This window comes from Diabrotica virgifera, chromosome 5, assembly GCF_917563875.1.
Source record: "Diabrotica virgifera virgifera chromosome 5, PGI_DIABVI_V3a".
In the NCBI taxonomy this organism is placed as follows: domain Eukaryota; kingdom Metazoa; phylum Arthropoda; class Insecta; order Coleoptera; family Chrysomelidae; genus Diabrotica; species Diabrotica virgifera.
In genome coordinates, this window is record NC_065447.1 from 43,094,583 (window position 1) to 43,115,864 (window position 21,282).

Below are 21,282 nucleotides of genomic sequence, written 5' to 3' on the forward strand. Positions count from 1 at the left end.
TACTTTACGTATTGCCTAAACAAATATAAATAAAATATAAAATTCAGAAAATTTTACAAAAAAACCTTATAATATAAGGAATTTTCTAAAATTAAATCTGTATCTTCTATAATTTTTTATTTATAACGCTAAAGTTACCCTTCTCACAAACATTGGCGCACTGTAAACTAGCGTATGGCGAAGTGCACGTTTGAGTTATTTTAATGTAATTCTTTAACTAATGGATCAAATGAAATTTTACAAATTTAACCTAAAAGAAGAATAATTAAGCTATCTTACGGTTATAATAAAAAGAAATAAAATTTATAGGCATAAGTACGGTGGGGGCGGAAAGTGAGCCTTACATGAAATTTGTTTAAAAATGATTTAAAATGTGTAACTAATACAATTTTTCTTATAAAACCCTCAATTTTGCACAACTTACCTTTCAAGAATCGTACTAAATGATGTTTCGTTCAAAAAAAATCTCAAAAATTTAATTCAAATGATATGACGTCTTAAAAAATGTAATTTTTGAAATCTTCGTAGTTTTATTAAATTACCACCACTTTAAGACGGTATTACTCAAGTTTGAATCGATCTATTACAGTTTTATAAGTGCTTTTTTAAAGCATAGGATGTAATCTTCAAAATGCACTAAATTATTTTACTTCAGAAATGAAATAGACTATAGATAGACTATTTCTTTTTGAGAAAATTAAGAAAGATATCAAAAATGTAATACAAAAACCGAAAATTACCAGCTAAAAAAATGTTTATATAAAGTGATCAAAACTTTTTCTGTAAAACTTACCTAAAATACATTTAATAATCAACTTCAACAATAATAAATCATCAGCAAAAAAAATTTTGTTTAGCTCTTATACAGTATGTCTGCGTAACTTGAAACCTATTGATAACTTTTTTATTATCAGTTTTACGAAAAAAAGTTATTCTTTATAAAATACTCTGCATCGTATATAATCTAAGACAGCGGTTCTCAACCTTTTTGAGTGATGTACCACCTACAGTTATTTTTATTATTTTTGGTAGCACCTATATTTTTAAATTGTATTATCAATACTTACTAAGTACTACTATTTTAATTTTTTCTGTGTTTTGTGTACCACCGCCAATAATGATATGTACCACCAGTGGTACATGTACCACAGATTGAGAACCTCTGATCTAAGATATAATATAATATAATCTAAGGTATGTCAAAAAATATGAATTTCACTCAAGAGTAAAGTATCGTTAAATTTCACAATATCGAAAATTGTTATTAAGAAAAGTTTTTTGGAATTAAAAAATTTGTTTTAGTGTTCGATTACATCCTTCTAATTAAAATATTGTGAATAATAAAGGCAGTTAACTCTTAAGAAAAATTCATATTTTTTACATACCTCGTATAAAATTAAGAAAGTTTAATATCTGATGGTTGTATCTTAGATTTTAGACCAGGGAGAGCATTTTATGAAGAATAACTTTTTTTCGTAAAAGTGATAATAAAATAGTTATCATAATTGTAATAAAATGATGATGAGTATCCGTAATTTGAGAAGAAATTGAACAAAATTTTTCGATTAGAATAATGTAATTGTATATTTAAACATAGTTTTTAATTTCAAACAACTTTTCATAATAGCATTTTTTGATATTCTGAAATATAAAGGTACTTTACTCTTTAACGAAATTCATATTTTTGACATAACTCGTATAAAATTAATAAAATTTCATATCTGATGGTTGAGTTTTAGATTTTTGACTATCCAGAGCATTTTATGAAAAATAACTTTTTTTTCGTAAAATTGATAATAAAAAAGTTTTCCATGTACCTAGTTCCTAGCTACGCAGACATACTGTATAAGAGCTTCTGTATAAAAATGTTCAAATTGCAATGCCATATTCGGATTCAGTATAATCAAAAACAAAATAGAAACATATTTGATCAAAGTAAAATGATGAATTTAACGATATTCTTAAAATGATTAATACAAAACAATTGTTATTGTTTAAACAATTAATAAACAATTAGCGGCCAAATCCGCGAGTAGAACTTGTATATAAACTAACAAAAAAAGTTTTAGAAAAATATAAGCTTGTTTGAATTTTTCCGAAACAATGCATGTTTTCGTTCTAATTGCACTCCCCTACAACCCCCTCCAGGCCGAAACCAAATTTTTGAGTAGTATGGACATCTATATTAATCACCTTTATGTTTCCTGCAGCCGATTTTAATGATATACATAGTTATAAACAAATGAAGATCAAAAAACGGTAAATTTTCGCTTTTTTCGTCTATTACCAAAAAGTTAAGCATTTTAAACAAATTTGAGAGTAAGAGTCTAAATGAATCGTATAAAAAACTTCAATATGGCATTCGCTGAATATGTCTATCCTTATTGGTTGCTTAGAAAATTGCAAAATAAATCTTAAATTTTGGTTTTTATAAATATTCATAACTTATGTAAAAAATAAACTTAAAACCTTCTTATTACACGGAATTCTGAGACTTCTGGTGCTTAAATCATATCCTAAATTTCAAAGCAATTGCTCAAATAGTTTAAAAGTTATTTAATTTGTTTTTCCCAAATTAATTTTTTTTGCAACACTATAAGTCAGAAAATAATGAAGTTACAGTAATACTTTGGATAGTTTATGAAAGAAGATTTACACAATTAATTTAATTTAAAAAAAAAGACAAAAAATAATTCTAAATATTGCAAAATTATTTTGCAAGAACATATGAATTAAAAAAAGGGGGCTAACTTCGTCCCTAATTGTCCTAGGATAACTGTTTTTATTTTTAAATGTGTATAAACATTCAGTCTTTCTAAATATGAAAAAATAATTTTTCTACGGGTAACGATTAAAAAGTTATTATAATTGTTTATAAGTAAGCAAAAAATCGACATGATTTTGCAAAATAATTTTACACTGTTTAAAATTACTTTTTGTCATTTTTTAAATTAATTTAATAGTATAAATGTTCTTCTTTCAAAAACTGTCCGAAGTATTACTGTAACCTCATAATTTTCTAACTTTAGTGTTGCAAAAAAAATGAATTTGTTTTAAATAAATAAAATAACTTTTAAACTATTTGACCAATTGCTTTGAAATTTAAAATATAATTTAAGCACAAGAAGTCTCAGCATTCCGTTTAATAAGAAGGTTCTAAATTAATTTTTACATAAGTTATGAACATTTATAAAATCACAAATTTTATGACTTATTTTGCAAATTTTCTAAGCAACAAATAAGGATAGACATATTCAGCGAACGCCATATTGAAGTTTTTTATATGATTTATGAGCTTCTTATTCTCAAATTTGTTTAGAGTGCTTCACTTTTTAGTAATAGACAAAAAAGCGAAAATTTACCGTTTTTTGATCTTTTGTTTATAACTATGTATATCATCAAAATCGGCAGCAGGAAACATATAGGTTATTAATACAGATGTCCATACTGCTCAAAAAATTTAGTTTCGGACTGGAGGGGGATGTGTCACGAGAAAAATCTTACTTCTCTGGACTATTGTTGTTTTATTGTTGATCCCATTTGTGCTTTATTGTATTTAGATGAATGACATCTACTAATCCTCAATTTTAGTTATCAAGAGAGATAGTAAAGTTTCACGTTTAATAGCTCTTCTTCTTTTAATAGTTTTGTTTTCTGCAGCCAGATGTATCCGTTCAATGTTGCCTGTTTGTGTTGATAAATGTTGTTTTGTTACCGTTTATAAATTAGTAGAACTCTTTTTCAGTTTCCCTGAAGGAGTTTCCATCCACACATGTCATCTTCTCAAGCATCTTAAATTACCAGGAATAAACCCAATAGATGTACTAATATCTACTCCAAAAATACTTAACTGCAATCTTTGTAACATTGTTACCAACGTTGAAGTATGGAAAACTCTCAAGCAAGTTAGAAGTCCCTTGATACAACAATTCCATGGCCCTTAAATCCCCTCCGATGAAATCACAACCAAGTTTAAACATTGATGTGAATATAAAACTTATTTTAGTAATATAAATGTTATTATAATTCTATATTCTTGTATAATTAATTCAAAATAAACAATGTAAGAAAAATATATACCCTACTCTAAAATGAATTTAAAACCGATAAGTGAACAATTTTGAATAAAATATGAGGTTTTATCACATATTGGCAGGATGTTTGAAATGTTATTAGAGTGTTAATGATATATCCGTCAAAGAATGAGACTGATATTGCTCCTCATATAAGTTTCAACGGAAAGAGTATGGCGTTGTTTTGACTATTTTGCAGAAGACTTAAAGGTGTTGCTGAAAGTAGCAGTAATAAAAATGAGGTTTGACTATATTTTTGTTTTATATTATGTAAGTATACGCATAGTCGGACAAACTTTGATGTATGGGAACACTGGAACAGGGAAGTTTTAATTGTGGAACAGTTTAAAAATTTTTGGAACGTCAGATTACGAAAATGTCCCAAGTATTTTGTCGGACAGAACATCCAATTGATTTGTTACCCTTTCATTAAACTCTCATGCAAAAATCAGACTTCTATTACTAACCAACACGATTTCTGTCATTTGACATGTTCTTCGTGTTCCACTCATTAAAATGCCCAGTTGGTGATAAACACCAGTCTGATTTTTGCACGACAGTTTAATGAAAAGGTAATAAATCAATTGGAAGTTCCGTCCGACAAAATACATGGAACGTTTTCGTATTCTGACGTTTCAAATTTTTAGCCTGTTCCACAATTAAAACTTCCCTTGTTCCAGTGTTCCCATACATCAAAGTTTGTCCGACTAGACACCGTTAAGGTATTAACAAATTTTCAGCTAGCTATTAATCAACTTTTTTTGGTGCGCGGGATCCAGGTCTAGTATACATATACTTAATGCGAGTAAAAACTAACAAACATACAGAGTATCGGCATATCTCGCAACAAAAAAGTATAAGGTGAAAGGCAACCATAATATTCTTCAGACATCCAAACACTAGTTGCTATCATACACATATTCCAGGAGAAAGATTTATTAGCATCAGCGATCAGATCAAGTATATAGGAGTGGTGTTCACTAAAACACTACACTGGAGACAAGATTTATTAGCAACCCGTAATGTTAAAAAAACAGTCGGCTTACTTAATGCTGTATCTAGAAAATTTGGACGGATAAGACTAAGACACACGTACAAAACGTAGGTACATTAGGCTCCTGATTTAATATTAGGCTCTATTCAATCCGATCTCACACAAAAGTTGCTAGAATTAGAGAGGAGTATTCTGCGTAAACGATACCACCTACTTCTCCTTCGACCTAATACATTAACTATCAAACACATCATACTCGAGAGGTTGTCCTCTCTGAGCAGAAATTTCGCCTATTCTAACCTAACCTAAAAACCATACGTGGCCATAATATCTGATCCCAAAACATCCTAAAAACTCCATGCTTCTCTTTCGACAATATGTACGTCAAATGTAGATTAGATAATTATCCATAAAAAATATTTTAATACTTTTTTTCGTAAGAGCCACCGTTTTTGAGATACAACGATTCAAAGAGTTGAAAGAGTTCTAATCATCATAATTTGTATTAGTACTTAGTACACCACGTACATATATACATCTCTGAAGCTGTAATACAAGTAAACATAATATTCTATCGGTCAACTTAACTTATTCTACTCTATTCTACTTATTATACTCTATTACACATAATAATAATATAAGATATTATAAATATGATAATGTTTTTACTATACAGCTTGCGGTCTACCGAGGGATGCAATGTATAAGCTGTATTATATTACAGTGCCAACAAGAAAATCTTTACAAAGTGAATGTAACGCGAAAATAATAAGAATAATTATTATTTCAATTTTACGGCTTATTCCCAACAAAAATAGTAAATTGATATGACAAAGTATTAACTTATAATAAATCTTCTTACTTATGCGTCTTATTCAATTTGTAAAGATGGGTTTTGTCGGAATAAACACGTTCTATCGGTACGTCGGCTAATCTAATTACCCTACCTATTCTTCTCTCAGAAAGGTTTGAACATAATAATGACAGCCAACTTTCTATGCAAAATGTTTATTTCTAAGTACTAGTAAACATTTCAATATACAATAAACTTTATGCAAATTTAGTTTGTTTACTATTATGCAAATTACACCGTTATCTTACTGGGTGGCGAAATCCTTCAGGTAGATGACACCCTCGAGTTATTAATTAGTCTTGGTCTTGAGTACTAATCCGGCGTGAACGTACGTGTTAAACCTAATTATATTACTTGAATGTGCTGCAGTTCAAAAAAAAAACTAATTCAACTCCACAAGAAGTTATTTCCAACAGAATTAACTTTCTTCTCTCTATGTATAGAGTGGCTAAAGAACTACGTGTTTAGATAAGTTTCGATATTTATGCATGTTTCTTTAAAAAATACTCGAAATAAAAAATAAGTGCAATTATCTTGTCTTCCTCCAACCTCAGCGGCTGCTCATCAACATCTTTTTTGGGTATATTACCAAGTTCAAGTGTGGCTTGGTTATCAGCTAGATCCAAAAGACTGGGGATGGAAATTAGTCGACAGTTCATTAGAACCAATTCAAACTTTACTCCCACCTGCACCGGAAAAACTCATGAACACAATTTTTTGCAACTGTAAAAAAAGGATGTAGCGCTAAATGTGGTTGCAAAAAAGTTGCACTGTTTTGTTCGGTAGCATGCACTAATTTTCAAAACCGGTCGTGCTGCAATGTTGATTCACCAACAACTAAGGATTCATTTGATTCTATCGAGGAGCCATGCGATGTGTCATTATTGGGGCAATTTACTTGCACCCAGGATGAACAAGAAGAAGAACTAGAAGGTGAAGAAGAACAAGATGAACAAGCAGAAGGGGAATCAGATGTATTAAAAAATTATTAACCATTTCGATAAATTTCCTTTTTTTTTAATTTATACCGCTTTTTATAACGTTTATCATTTTTAACCCTTGCCAATATCAATTATTCAATAGCTTCATTAAACAGAATCATAACAGATCCGTGGAATAGGCCTACTGGGGAAAACACGTTAAAAAACTCGCCAAGTACACTACCTCAAAGGTGGTCTGGAAACGTGTGCGCACATTATGACGATTACAACTTTTTGAATCGTTATATAGCAAAAACGGTGGCTCATAGGAAAAAAGTAATAAGACATTTTTTATAGATAATTATCTAATCTACATTTTTTGTTAGAACTAATTTTATGATAAAACTTACCGTTTCGCTGAAAATCGCTAAAAACTATATATGGTGACCTTTGACCCCGCGTAAATTTTTTAGCTCGGGTCGGATTTATGAGGAGTTTTTAGATTTCATTTATGATGGCATTTTGAACAATAATGAAAATTTTCAGCTTGATGGTAATTTTTGTAACCTCGGATGTGTAAGTTGACCGGAGTACTAGTTAAATAGCTCACTTCGAGCTTTGCACATGGGTAAGGAGGTTTTCTGTGGTTTGCCTATCCCATTGCACAATTATACCTATCCGTAGGGAGGTAACAGCAACAGCTGTCGAGAACGCGCAACAGCAGATCATCATCATTCTCTTTGCCTTATCCCTATGCGGGGTTGGCTTCCCTAATTACATTTCTCGACACAATTCTATCCTGGGTCATATCAATATTAATCCCCTTTACCAACATGTCCTGCCTAATCGCCTCCCCCCACGTCTTCTTTGGTCTTCCTCTCCTACTCCTTCCAGGAATCTGCACTTCAGCTGCTCTTCGTATTGGATGATTAACGTCTCGACGTTGAACATGACCAAACATCTCAACCTATGCTCTCTCATTTTTGCATCAATTGGTGCCACACCTAGACTTCCCCTAATATACTCATTTTTAATTTTATCCTTTCTTGTCACTCCACTTATCCATCTAAGCATTCTCATCTCCGCCACATGCATTCGTTGTTCCTCTTTCTTTTTCACTGCCCAACATTCAGTTCCGTACATCATAGCCGGTCTTATGGCTGTTTTATAGAATTTTCCTTTCAGCTTCATTGGAACTTTTCTGTCACACAACACACCACTCGCTTCCTTCCACTTCATCCATCCAGCTCTAATTCTACTGCATGCATCTCCATCCAAGTCTCTTTCACTATTTCCTACTAACACGACATCATCAGCATACATTAAGCACCATGGAATGTTACCCTGTAGTTTCGCTGTTATCTGGTCCGAGCCTAAAATTTATCAGTCTCTCCCACACCTGTCCTAACACTAGTCGTTACTCCCTCATACATATCCCTCACAATATTTACATATGCACCAGGGACTCCTTTCTTATTGAGTGCCCACCACAGAATCTCTCGAGGATCTCTATCATATGCTTTCTCAAGATCAATGAATACCATATGAGCGTTTGTTTCTTTACTCCTGTATTTTTCCATCAACTGCCTTATAATGAAAATTGCGTCTGTTGTTGATCTGCCCTGCATAAAGCCAAATTGATTCTCGGATATGTCGGTCTCTTCACGTATCCGTCTATCAATTACTCTCTCCCATATTTTCATGGTGTGGCTAAGCAGTTTTATAGCCCTGTAGTTTGTACACTGCTGTATATCTCCCTTGTTTTTATAGACAGGTACTAGTATACTGCTTCTCCATTCGTCTGGCATTTGTCCAACTTGCATAATTCTATTAAATAAACCTGCTAGCCACCTTGTTCCTGTCTCTCCCAATGCTTTCCATACTTCCCCAGGAATATCATCTGGCCCTACCGCTTTTCCTTTCTTTATTTTTTGAAGAGCTTGAGCCACTTCCTTGTTTGTTATTTTGGTGACCATTGCTGCTACTGTCTCCGTTGACTCCACAGGCTGCCTGTCAAATTCTTCATTTAATAAGCCGTCAAAGTACTTTCTCCATCTCTGTTTGACATCCTTTTCGTGAACTAGTATTTTATTATTTTCATCTCGGATCCCAGATCCAGTAAATAAAAAAACAATAAAAAATCTGAAAATAACCCTTTCCTCCAAGTCCTTTCTTCTGTGGCCTACACCTTTCTCCTCAGAGCACCAAGCCATCCACTACCAACATCACCGCTACCATCAGTAAATCCAATACCTCAAACACGTACCAGTACTAACATCTGACACACGTTCCAAAAAGCATGTCCTGAAGAGTGAAGAGGCAGGAGAAGTATCTTTAACAAACTGTACCAGTAACTACGACGATAACGATTATACGTATAAACGTACACATAATAAATACGTATTTCGGAATCATTGGTCGTCGTCCGTACAGTACAGCCACAGTATAAAGAGGGACAGTAGAACATTGACATATTAAGCGTAGACTCGGCATACACACCAAAAAAGCGTAACGCGGAAACAGCATGGAAAAGTTGATCGGTGGTATATCTATCTCTTTTAACCAAACGATCCCGCGCATGTGACTGACAAAGATGGCTAGACCACTCAATCCCATGTCAGCGTTACACCTCGATGCATTGAGTGGCATATCCCTCTAGCCAAGTCTATCCTTAACATGTCTCTGCAGTAGAACCACTCTCCGAAAAATTGGAAGTAAAATCTTTAGTCGCGCATGGCGACTGCGCAATGTTCCCAGTCGCTTTTGCCCCACTCTGGCATTGCTAGTCGCATAGAAACGTACGAGTTTTACACGCTAGTACAGGGAAAACCCGCATCCACCACTGGTGAATTACCCATTGCGTACTGCCGGTATTACTTCTTGAGATCAAAGTGCTGACATGGAAGAGGTTTTACTGTCCCTCTTTATACTGTGGTACAGCCAAATTATAATAGGAAAAAGGCACCTTATCATTTAAGATCGCATAATATTGTAATATTTATGTAATATGTTTATAATTAATACATTACTCATTACATAATTGGATAAAATATAATATTCCAAACCGAATACCATTATCAAATATATTGAGAAGGTAGCAAACAAATAATTTTCAAACAATTTCAAGATCATAAATATTTTATTGCAAAACGTGTGTGACTCGACAAATATAATTAAAATTATATCCATTAACAAAAACTAGATTTTGCTTTTAAATTTACTAGTTTAATAGTACAATTACAATTGCAAAAATTAATCGAACGTCAACACATGACAATATAGAACGGTAAATCACAATAATTATAATTCAACAACAGATTCTTGTTTCTTCCAATTCAAATTTTAAAATGTAAGAGGATCTATTTTTACAATATCCGTTTCTTGTCATTGATCTGATGTTCAAATTTATATTGAGTTTAAGATTATCAACAGGATCACCTGAGACTCTTCAATACTGAGATAAACTTAGATTCCCAACCGGAAAACCTGGTACGAATTGGGATTCCCAGTGGAACAACGTGCTACTAATTGGGCGCAATCTGGGACTAGTTAAATGGAGATAATACAAAGTCAAATACGCGCAGAAGCAAACGATACCAATATAAATAAAGAAAAGATATAAAAAATATCTTATCATTTGACAGGGCTATCGAAACACGCTTATAACTCTTTTGATGCGTTGATATCGTCTGCCGTCTTTCTTTTTAGAGAAAAATATTTAAAAGAGAAAGATACCCTTACTTGTTGACTTCTGGGTGGTTAGGGTATTATTTCTTTAAATAATTATGGGACTTATTTAAATATTTGGAAACAAAACGTGACGGTACAGAAATTTACCAACTGGCAACATATTTTTCGGTATAGCCTTTTAAGGAATCATAACCGATATTTTATTAGCACGGTCAACAAAAATGGTCAACGGTCAATTTTCCAAAAATTAAAGTCATGTACTGGGTGATTTTATAAAATTTACTAAAATAAACGAAAATAAAACAAGATTTTTGACAGGTTACAGCACTATAGCTAAGAATTTAAGTTTCTCTAGCCGTCTGCATTTTAATAACTAATTACTGATACACAATTAGGTTTTGTTTTCACCTAAACGGACCAAATATTTGCCTTAAAAGAAATACAGACTACCTGTTACGAACATAAAGCAGTACGATATGCTTTGTTCATCGACTTTAAGCAGGCCTACGACACAGTAAACAGATAGCAGATGTACGAACTGATGAAAGAATTGGGGATACCAAGTAAAATTGTGAGGATGGTAGAGATGACGATGGAAAACACAACAAACGAAATAGCATGGAAAGGGTATACATCGAAAAAGTTTGACACCAAGGAAGGATTACGACAAGGAGACCCACTATCAACAACTGCATTCAATCTAACATTGGAAGGAATAATCAGGAAAAGCAGAATAAACATGCAAGAAACGATATTTAAAAACGGCCACCAATGCAGATGGCATTTGCAGATGATCTGACGCTATTAGCAACAAGCAAAAAATAACTACAAAAGTTAATGAAAAACATAATAACAGAAGCCAAAAAATTCGGACTTAAAATAAATGAAGAAAAGCCAAAGTATATGGTAATGGGAGAGATCCAAAAAGAAAAAGAGAATAACCTCACAGTACAAATAGATGGAGAAAAAACATACTCGTTCAAAAGAGCCAAAGAAATTATTTACCTGGGAGCCAAAATAGATGAAAGTGGTCATGAAGAAAGGGAGATAAAGGCAAGAATAGCTAAAGGAAATAAAAAATATGGAGGATTACGCACATTATTGAAATCCAAATACGTATCAAGAAAAACAAAAATAAGAATTTATAGGACTGTTACTAGATCTACAGTAACATACGCATGCGAAACATGGGTGCTCAAAAAGTCAGAAACAGACCTTTTAGAAAAATGGGCGAGAAAAATGCAAAGAGCAGTATATGGAGGTGTGAAAATAGAAGGTCAGTGGAGAAGAAGAATCAATAAAGAATTGGAAGAACTATATCAAAAGCCAACGATCACGACGACGATCAAAGCACAGAGAATACGATATTTGGGGCACATCGAGAGAATGGGAAGTAAACGAATGCCAAAAATGGTACTCTCACGAAGACCAATACAAAAGAGAAGGAAAGGCAGGCCAAGGAAAAGATGGAAGGACAGTGTGTACGAAGACTTAAAGAAAAGTAACATTGAGAGATGGAAAGAACTAGCATTGGACAGAAGGAGATGGAGGGAGGTCGTGAAGGAGTGTATAAAAAGACTGAAGTGTAATTAAATAAAACTAATATGTTATATTAAGTTATTTATTATTTTTGAAATCAGAAATGTAAACATTTTAACCCTAGGTCTACAAGGCCTGTTGCGCTTAATAAATAAATAATAAATTTCACCTAAACATCGCAAAATCAATCGCTCTCTAACTTTAGGCTACGGCTCCACGGGCGGGAAATTGACGCTAGCAGTAGCAGTAAAATGAACTTAAGGTTCCGCGGAACGGAATAGGGATAGCCCAACTGTACTGATTACAGGACTTGTGCGTAGTCGGTTCAGTTCGGCTATTCCCATTCCATTCCGCGGAACCTTAAGTTCATTTTACTGCTACTGCTAGCGTCAATTTCCCGCCCGTGGAGCCGTAGCCTTAGGGCGCGTCCATAGTGCACGCTGGTTTCCAACTCAGAAAGCCGAGTCAGTGTGCGAATAATCCTAATAACAGTACCTAGGTGAGCTTTGGACAGGCTCGTTTATACAAAGCATTATTTGCACATGGACTCGGCGCTGACTTAGTGTGCACTATAGACGCGCCCTTATGTGATAGATGCGTTTTTCTCGCGCTGTTAGTTGCAAACGTCATTGTTTTACTATATTTTTACAAAATACTGGTTCATCGCTTGAATACTTCGTAACTTTCTTTCTAATATTTTTCTTATCCATAGAACATTTCGACAAAGTTTCATATCTTCTGGCCACTTTATTTTTCCGTGATGACCACTACATTTTTGACATAGTTCTTTCATCATCCAGCCTCAAAAGTCCACTGCTGAACTTAGGCCTCCTCCCCTCGTTTCCAAACCCATCTATCCTCCGCCGCTCTCATCCAGTTTTTATTTCTTAAGTCGTCAGTCCATCTGGTAGGCGGTCGACCGACGCTTCTCTTGTCTTCTCTTGGCCTCCATTCCAATAACCTCTTCGTCCATCTCCCATCTGTCATTCGGGCTATGTGTCCTGTCCATCTCCACTTCAACCTGGCTATCCTCTCGATGACGTCAGTCACCTTTGTTCTTCTCCTGATTTCTTCTTTTCTGATTTTGTCTCGCAGAGTTATTCCTAACATTGACCGCTCCATTCTTCTCTGCGTGACTCTTAGTTTGGTAGCCGAGGCTTTAGTTAAGGTAAGTGTTTCTGATGCCTACGTCAAGACTGGGATCACGCACTGATCAAATACCTTTCTCTTTAGGCATGTGGGCAACTCACTTTTAAAAGTTTCTCTCAGTTTTTCAAATGCCGCCCACCCAAGATCTATTCTTCTCTTCAGTTCATGAGTCTGGTTATCCCTGCCAAGCGTAATTTCATGTCCCAGGTATTTATATCTATCTACGAGTTCTATTTCCTTCCCAACAATACTGATGTTCTGGTTGGGTACCAAATTTGTCATTATTTTTGTTTTCGAGATTTTTATATTTAAACCTACATTTTCTGTAGCCACAACGAGTTCGTGTACCATCTCTCTTGCCATACCTAGATCCTCAGCTACTATGACTATATCATCGGCGAAGCGTAAGTTGTTTAGGTATTCTCCATCTATTTTTATTCCCTTTGTCATCCAATCCAAACTCTTAAAAGCATGTTCTAAGACCGTATTAAAAAGTTTAGGTGACATTGGGTCTCCTTTTCTAACCCCCCGTTCTATTTTTATGCGATTCCTGTTAGTATGTAACTTGACAGTGGTTGTTGCCTGTAAGTATATTTTGTGTAATAATTTTGTATACCTATAATCTAGCCTGCATTTTTTAAGCGCCTGTAATATTTTGCTAAGCTCAACTGTGGCAAAGGTTTTATGAAAATCGATAAAAACTAGAACTATAGGTTTATTGTATTCCACTTTTTTCTCTATTAGGGTTTTTATACTTTGTAGATGGTCATTTGTTCCGTAACTTTTTCGGAATCCTGCCTGTTCTCTTGGTTGATAAGTCTCTAACTTTCTTTCCATTCTCTTAACTATTATTCGTGTAAATAACTTATGTAAATGGCTGAGGAGGCTAATCGGTCTGTAATTCTCTAAATTGGCTTTGTCTCATGCTTTGTGTAATAGAATCATAGTAGCGTTGTTCCAGTCTGTTGGAATATTGGCGTTGTGAAGGCAGGTATTGAAAAGTAGTGTAATTTTTTCAAGTAGTATATTTCCTCCAATTTTTAGTGCTTCTGATACTATTCCATCTTCGCCTGGGGTTCGATTATTTTTCATTTTCTTCAGAGCCTCTTTGATTTCTGATTTTGTTATATCGGGCATTAAATCTGATCCTTGATTTAATACCCCAGTTTTTACTGTAATTGGAGGTTGCGTATTGTCATCTTTTTTTCTTGATTTGTATAACTCTGTGTAGAACTCTTCGACTATTGTTAATATTTCATCTGTGTTTGTAGTTTCTTTTCCAGTTCTGTTTCTTAGTTTGTTGATTGGTATTTTTCCTTTTTGTACGCTTTTCTTCAAAACTTTCATGTTCTTCTTTTGCTCTATTGCTTGTTTTGTTTTTTCTACATTGTAGTTTCTTATGTCTTTTCTTATTGACTTTGTGATCGTCTTATTTAGTTGATGTAGCGCTTCTTTGCTGGAACTGGTATCTCCTTTCATCTGTCGTCTTAGTTCTATAAGGGTTTTAGTAGGTTGACTTAGTTTTTCATCTTTTTGGTTTGTTGGACAATATTTAGTTTGAGCCTGTTGTATTGTGGTGATTATTTGTTTATTCAATATATTAATGTCTGTTGTTGTTGTATCTTTCAATGTATCATTAATATATTGTTCGAACTCCTGAATATTAGTTGGTTTTGCCCATTTCTTTGGGTGTTTCTTATTTATCATTTTGAGTCTTTCCTTTTCGATCGATATCGTTATTTTAGCTCTTACTAACCTGTGATCACTGCTTGTACTGAACTGGTTTAACACATTTACGTCTTTAAATAATTCTTTTTTGTTTGTTATGAAATAGTCGATTTCGTTCCTTGTTTTTCCATCAGGACCTTCCCAGGTCCATCTTCTGTGTTTTTTCATTTTAAAAAAGCTGTTAATTTGATAGAGATTGTTTTCATAGTTCTTTAAACATTTATTACTAATTTTGGTATAATATCGTTTTAAACGTAAATTAAATTAGTTTATTGACGATATTACATCATAAACACATATTATGTTCTTTCAGTTTCTCAATTGTTTTAAGTCATCTTTATGTAACAAAGTCATCGATCAAGTCAAATATACATTCAGTCATCTTTAATCTGATCTTGCAGCGAGGTGTTACGAACTTTCATTCTAAGAGCACATAATGACTCTTTGTATTATCGTCTATCTGGCCAATCTCAGTACTACGAATCTTATTAATAGTCGCCGTATTAACAATAATAAAGAGAGCTTTCACTTTTCACTCCTTCAAAGTTTCTTTACCTCCTTCGTTCGCGAGATAGGAGCGGAAACATGTGGGCAGGCAAGCGAATAAAAAATTGAATATAATCTATTGGCTGTGTAGGAAAACTGCACTTGCGGAATAATTTAAGCGCGTAGGATTGGAAGTTGTACAAGTAATGATAATGTCATTGTCGTTAGTCAGTCAATGGGTTTTAAAATGGAGATTCAGGCATAAGAATAAATGTTCCTTGAGGGCTGACAAAAAGGGAATGATTTAAGAGGCAACAGTAGCGCGTCATCAATATAACTTCGGGAGATAGTATCATACCCTTTTTCTAAAGTTCTGCGAAACTTTGGCAACAATGGCAATGTTTGACATTATCTAATATCACTAATTGTGACAATATACTCATAGGTGCGCTAAAAGGAAGTAATAGACAACAATTTTTTTTATTAGAAAATAACTATTTATAGAAATAAACCAAAAGAGGTGAAAATTTTATTAAAAGCGTAAGAAAATTTTAAATTTGAAATTAGTGATGATATTTCTAGAATAAAAATCCTCCTAAAACTTTATATACTCGCATTATAATTCGAAATATTTTTACGGAAAATATACTAACCTACAAAACTCACAATTAATAATAATCTATTTTTTCAAATAGTCCAACAACTTAGTTATACATATTAAACAAAAACATAATAAATTAATTTTAAATAAACACTACTTTCCTATGAATCAACACTAACGAATTCTTAAAATAATATACTACTGCACTAAACAGATATCGATACAGATAACAGAACAGATAAGAGAATCGTGCTATAATGCTGGCCACTCACTTACGGATATCGAAGAGGCCGAGCGACTAACAGGCGGTTAATTGAAGACTAAATCACCACATACACGCAGTTTTCGTAAAGGCGTTGGCACGCTCGATCACAAAACTGCATGTGTGTGGCGTCTCAACAACTGCAGTTCATTAACTTAACTACTCAAATAACGGCCTTCAGTCTTGGCCTGCATGCCATGGCCTCTTCGATATCCGTAAGTGAGTGGCCAGCATTACACTTAGAAATCTGACTCAGGTTTGTCAAAATAACAGTGACTATTTATCTATGTTGTCTAATTAGTTATTAGTTATAATATGTTCGATTTCTTGTTAGAAATAAAAAAAATTAGTAGTTCCAATGTGACACAAAATCTAGGCATGGGATAAAAAAGTTTATTAGAAGAAAGTGTATTTTTTTATTCTTCTTAATGGCAGTACAGGCTCGTTTTTTATTATTTTATTTAATTATAGAGTAATTTTCACATACTAACATATTCCTCAAATTCGGCTCTGTACCGCCATTTTTTACTGTATTACGAATACATATGTGTGCCAAATATCTCGACAAACTATTCAAAATTAAAGCCGCAATCTTAAGATTTAATAAACCTCTTTCAGATCAGAAAGATCAGAAAAAATGGGGACTATATCTACGGTTTCTAAATATTTACTTATAGAGACCATTTCTCATTTTTATGACTGTTATTTTGCAGAAGTTTTGATTTCTGATGCAGTGATCGGATCTGTGTCAGAGCAAAGGACATCTCTCCAGGACTTCCCTGAGTTGGCCCATGACGTAGCAGCTTTTTTTTAGTCCTTTTTGGGGTTGATCAGATTATATTTTAAATTATTTTTTTATACTTTTTCCAACATGTCAAGCTAATATTTCTCTTTGTCTTCCGGGTTTAATTTTTCTTCTTGTGACCAATTGCATCGTGGGGAGTAAATACATTTTAAATGGTTTTCAAATGCTTTATCCACGCTCTTCTTCTCTTATGGTTGGTATACATAGTATTGAGATCCCTTTAGTTCCCGAATAGTCTTCCATAGAGAAGTGACGCGTTTGTTCAGTTGAATATAGTTTTTTCGCTGAGACTACGATTGCTTTTGGTTGCTGTAATTTTTATTAGTTTGTTATTAAAGCTCGTTTTCGCGATGAAGTATAATATCCTTAAGGTTTATTGGAGAACTATCTGTAAAAACCTTTAACCATCATCTTTCTTTTTTCACAGAAAAATATGTAGAAATATGTCTTTTCTTTTGAAAGATAGTTAACACAATGGGTGAAGTTTCCCCTCGAAATGTGATTTCAGTAATTTGGATATCGCTATGGGCACTGGGCAGCCTTAGGTCCATTACTAAGTTGTTTAGATCATTTTGTAATAATAAGTGTAACAGAGGCAAAAACTTATATGTTTTGCTGCCACTAGACACCTTTCATCTACCATATACTAATTTTTTATCATTTTTATGCACTTATTAAAAAAATGAGACTAAGCAAGTAACACGAACAACAATAGTTATTGATAAAACAGTTCTTGAAGTATGCTTTTTGCGAACGCACGCGATGTTTAGACATCGCGTAAGTTCGCAAAAAGTACTTCACGCACAGTTTTATACAATATTTTATCTACTTTCTTAATGTTGTTCTGAAGCTATTTCCTTGTGGCATTTTTATGATTAATTATTTATATGGGAAATAAGCCACAATTAAAATGAAAAAAATAATTTTATTAACGTTTCGACGCCCAAATCGGGTGCCGTTGTCAAAATACAAAATGTTACTAAAATAAACTAAAGTGTTGTTGCTAAGCAAAAAAATTCTTCTAATAATTTATTTAATCTCACTCATTTATATTGGCAATTCAGACATATAATATACATTTTAAAGTAGAAGACTTTAAAATGATATTGCCAATATTTATGAGTTGCGTTCCTGGGACGACTTACTGAAAGATAGTTCATTCGATTACATGAAATTAACCCCAACTCAAGAATATCCGTCATAAAAAATTATAGCATGTGATATGTCTTTAAAAAGACAACCAAATGCAACGACAGTAAAATTCTCGCGTTAGAGACTTCATAGTAAATCACAAGGGAAAACCAGGAAAAACCCTGTGATACTATCCCGACATCGTAAGTATTTGGTCTTACATTAATTTACTCTCAAAAAATAATACCAAATTCTGACTTGTAACATGTTTAAATTATAAATAATATTAATAATACTAGATATATAAGTAATACTAAAATATAAAATATGTACTAGCTCCATATTATTGACTTACTAATCTTGGTATTTTCTTTCTATTGACTTCCTCTTTCAGTATGGGTAACCACATCCTACTGCATTCTACCGAGGAATTTGCGACACAATTGGTTTCATTTAGCATAATTAGAGCCGCTTCTTTGATTTTTCTCTTTTTACTATCTGATTCTTTCAGGACTATACTTGAATCTCTCCACTGAACTCTATGTTCATTATCCCATGCGTGTTGACATATTTGAGATCTCTCAAATTCTCTATTTTTAATATAAGATTGATGTTCACTTATTCTAACGTCTAATGGTCTTGATGTCTCACCTAAATAAAATTGTTCGCATTCACAAGGTATTTTATAAATGCAATTCTTTGTTCTTTCTTGATCATTGTTAGGTTTAGTTTTAGATAGAATAGATCTCAATGTGTTTGCTGTTTTGAATGTTGTTGAAATGTTGAATTTATTTCCTATTGTTTTAAGTTTCTCGGATAGTCCTTTTATATATGGTATTGATATTTTCCTCGTATTATTTCTGGTGAATGTTGTAGGATCCCGTTCTAAGTTGTTCTGTTCCATTCGATCCAATCTTGACAATTCCTTATTTATAAACGATAAAGGATAATCATTTTTTAATAAAACAGATGTTAACAATTGTTTTTCTGCTAAAAAGGAATTTTCGTTAGAACAAGTAATTTTGGCTCTATCATATAAGGATTTAATGATTCCCTTTTTAACGTTGATGTTGTGATTTGACTTGTAATTGAGATATCTGTTGGTGTGTGTTGGTTTTCTATACACTTGAGTCTCATATCCAATATCCTTCTTTGAAATCAAAACATCGAGGAAAGGTAGGCTGTTATTGTATTCCTTTTCCATTGTAAATTTTATTGTCTCTTCTTGATCGTTTATAATATTCAGGAACGTATCCAACAATTCTGATCTATGAGGCCATATTGAAAACACATCATCTACATATCTCCACCATACTGTGGGTTTTAAATTTTGTTTAGAAATAATATTAGTTTCGAAATCCTCCATAAATATATTAGCCAATAATGGAGATAAAGAAGAGCCCATTGCTAGACCAAAATTTTGTTTATAGAATTCATTGTTTAGTTGAAAATAGGTATTATGGGTACATAATGTCAATAACTCCATTATAGCTGATACATTTAGTCTTGTCCTAGTTGCCAATGTATTATCATTCTCTAATTTCGTTTTGATTATGTTTAAAGTTTTATCTAATGGTACATTTGTAAATAAACTGTTTATGTCAAAACTTACTAAAATTATTAACGTTTCGACGCCCAAATCGGGTGCCGTTGTCAAAATACAAAATATTACTAAAATAAACTAAAGTGTTGTTGCTAAGCAAAAAAAAATTCTTCTAATAATTTATTTAATCTCACTCATTTATATTGGCAATTCAGACATATATTATACATTTTAAAGTAGAAGACTTTAAAATGATATTGCCAATATTTACGAGTTGCGTTCCTGGGACGACTTACTGAAAGATAGTTCATTCGATTACATGAAATTAACCCCAACTCAAGATAATTACCATTAGATAAAACTTTAAACATAATCAAAACGAAATTAGAGAATGATAATACATTGGCAACTAGGACAAGACTAAATGTATCAGCTATAATGGAGTTATTGACATTATGTACCCATAATACCTATTTTCAACTAAACAATGAATTCTATAAACAAAATTTTGGTCTAGCAATGGGCTCTTCTTTATCTCCATTATTGGCTAATATATTTATGGAGGATTTCGAAACTAATATTATTTCTAAACAAAATTTAAAACCCACAGTATGGTGGAGATATGTAGATGATGTGTTTTCAATATGGCCTCATAGATCAGAATTGTTGGATACGTTCCTGAATATTATAAACGATCAAGAAGAGACAATAAAATTTACAATGGAAAAGGAATACAATAACAACCTACCTTTCCTCGATGTTTTGATCTCAAAGAAGGATATTGGATATGAGACTCAAGTGTATAGAAAACCAACACACACCAACAGATATCTCAATTACAAGTCAAATCACAACATCAACGTTAAAAAGGGAATCATTAAATCCTTATATGATAGAGCCAAAATTACTTGTTCTAACGAAAATTCCTTTTTAGCAGAAAAACAATTGTTAACATCTGTTTTATTAAAAAATGATTATCCTTTATCGTTTATAAATAAGGAATTGTCAAGATTGGATCGAATGGAACAGAACAACTTAGAACGGGATCCTACAACATTCACCAGAAATAATACGAGGAAAATATCAATACCATATATAAAAGGACTATCCGAGAAACTTAAAACAATAGGAAATAAATTCAACATTTCAACAACATTCAAAACAGCAAACACATTGAGATCTATTCTATCTAAAACTAAACCTAACAATGATCAAGAAAGAACAAAGAATTGCATTTATAAAATACCTTGTGAATGCGAACAATTTTATTTAGGTGAGACATCAAGACCATTAGACGTTAGAATAAGTGAACATCAATCTTATATTAAAAATAGAGAATTTGAGAGATCTCAAATATGTCAACACGCATGGGATAATGAACATAGAGTTCAGTGGAGAGATTCAAGTATAGTCCTGAAAGAATCAGATAGTAAAAAGAGAAAAATCAAAGAAGCGGCTCTAATTATGCTAAATGAAACCAATTGTGTCGCAAATTCCTCGGTAGAATG

At 32.9% G+C, this 21,282-nt stretch overlaps 1 protein-coding gene across 6 annotated transcripts in view; it reads left to right on the forward strand.

Moving 5' to 3' along the window:
* The window catches only part of LOC114328397 (uncharacterized), a 635,699-nt gene that overhangs the window by 543,859 nt on the left and 70,558 nt on the right, over positions 1 to 21,282 (forward strand). Inside the window, exon 8 of one of the 6 annotated variants that reach the window (XM_050652459.1) lies at positions 3,733 to 4,077. The exons of 4 other annotated variants lie outside the window; for them this stretch is intronic. The gene's annotated coding sequence lies outside the window, so the exon portion shown is untranslated. Of the gene's footprint in view, positions 1 to 3,732; positions 4,078 to 21,282 lie in introns of those variants that run through there. One more of the 6 variants, XM_050652456.1, reaches the window with a different exon arrangement.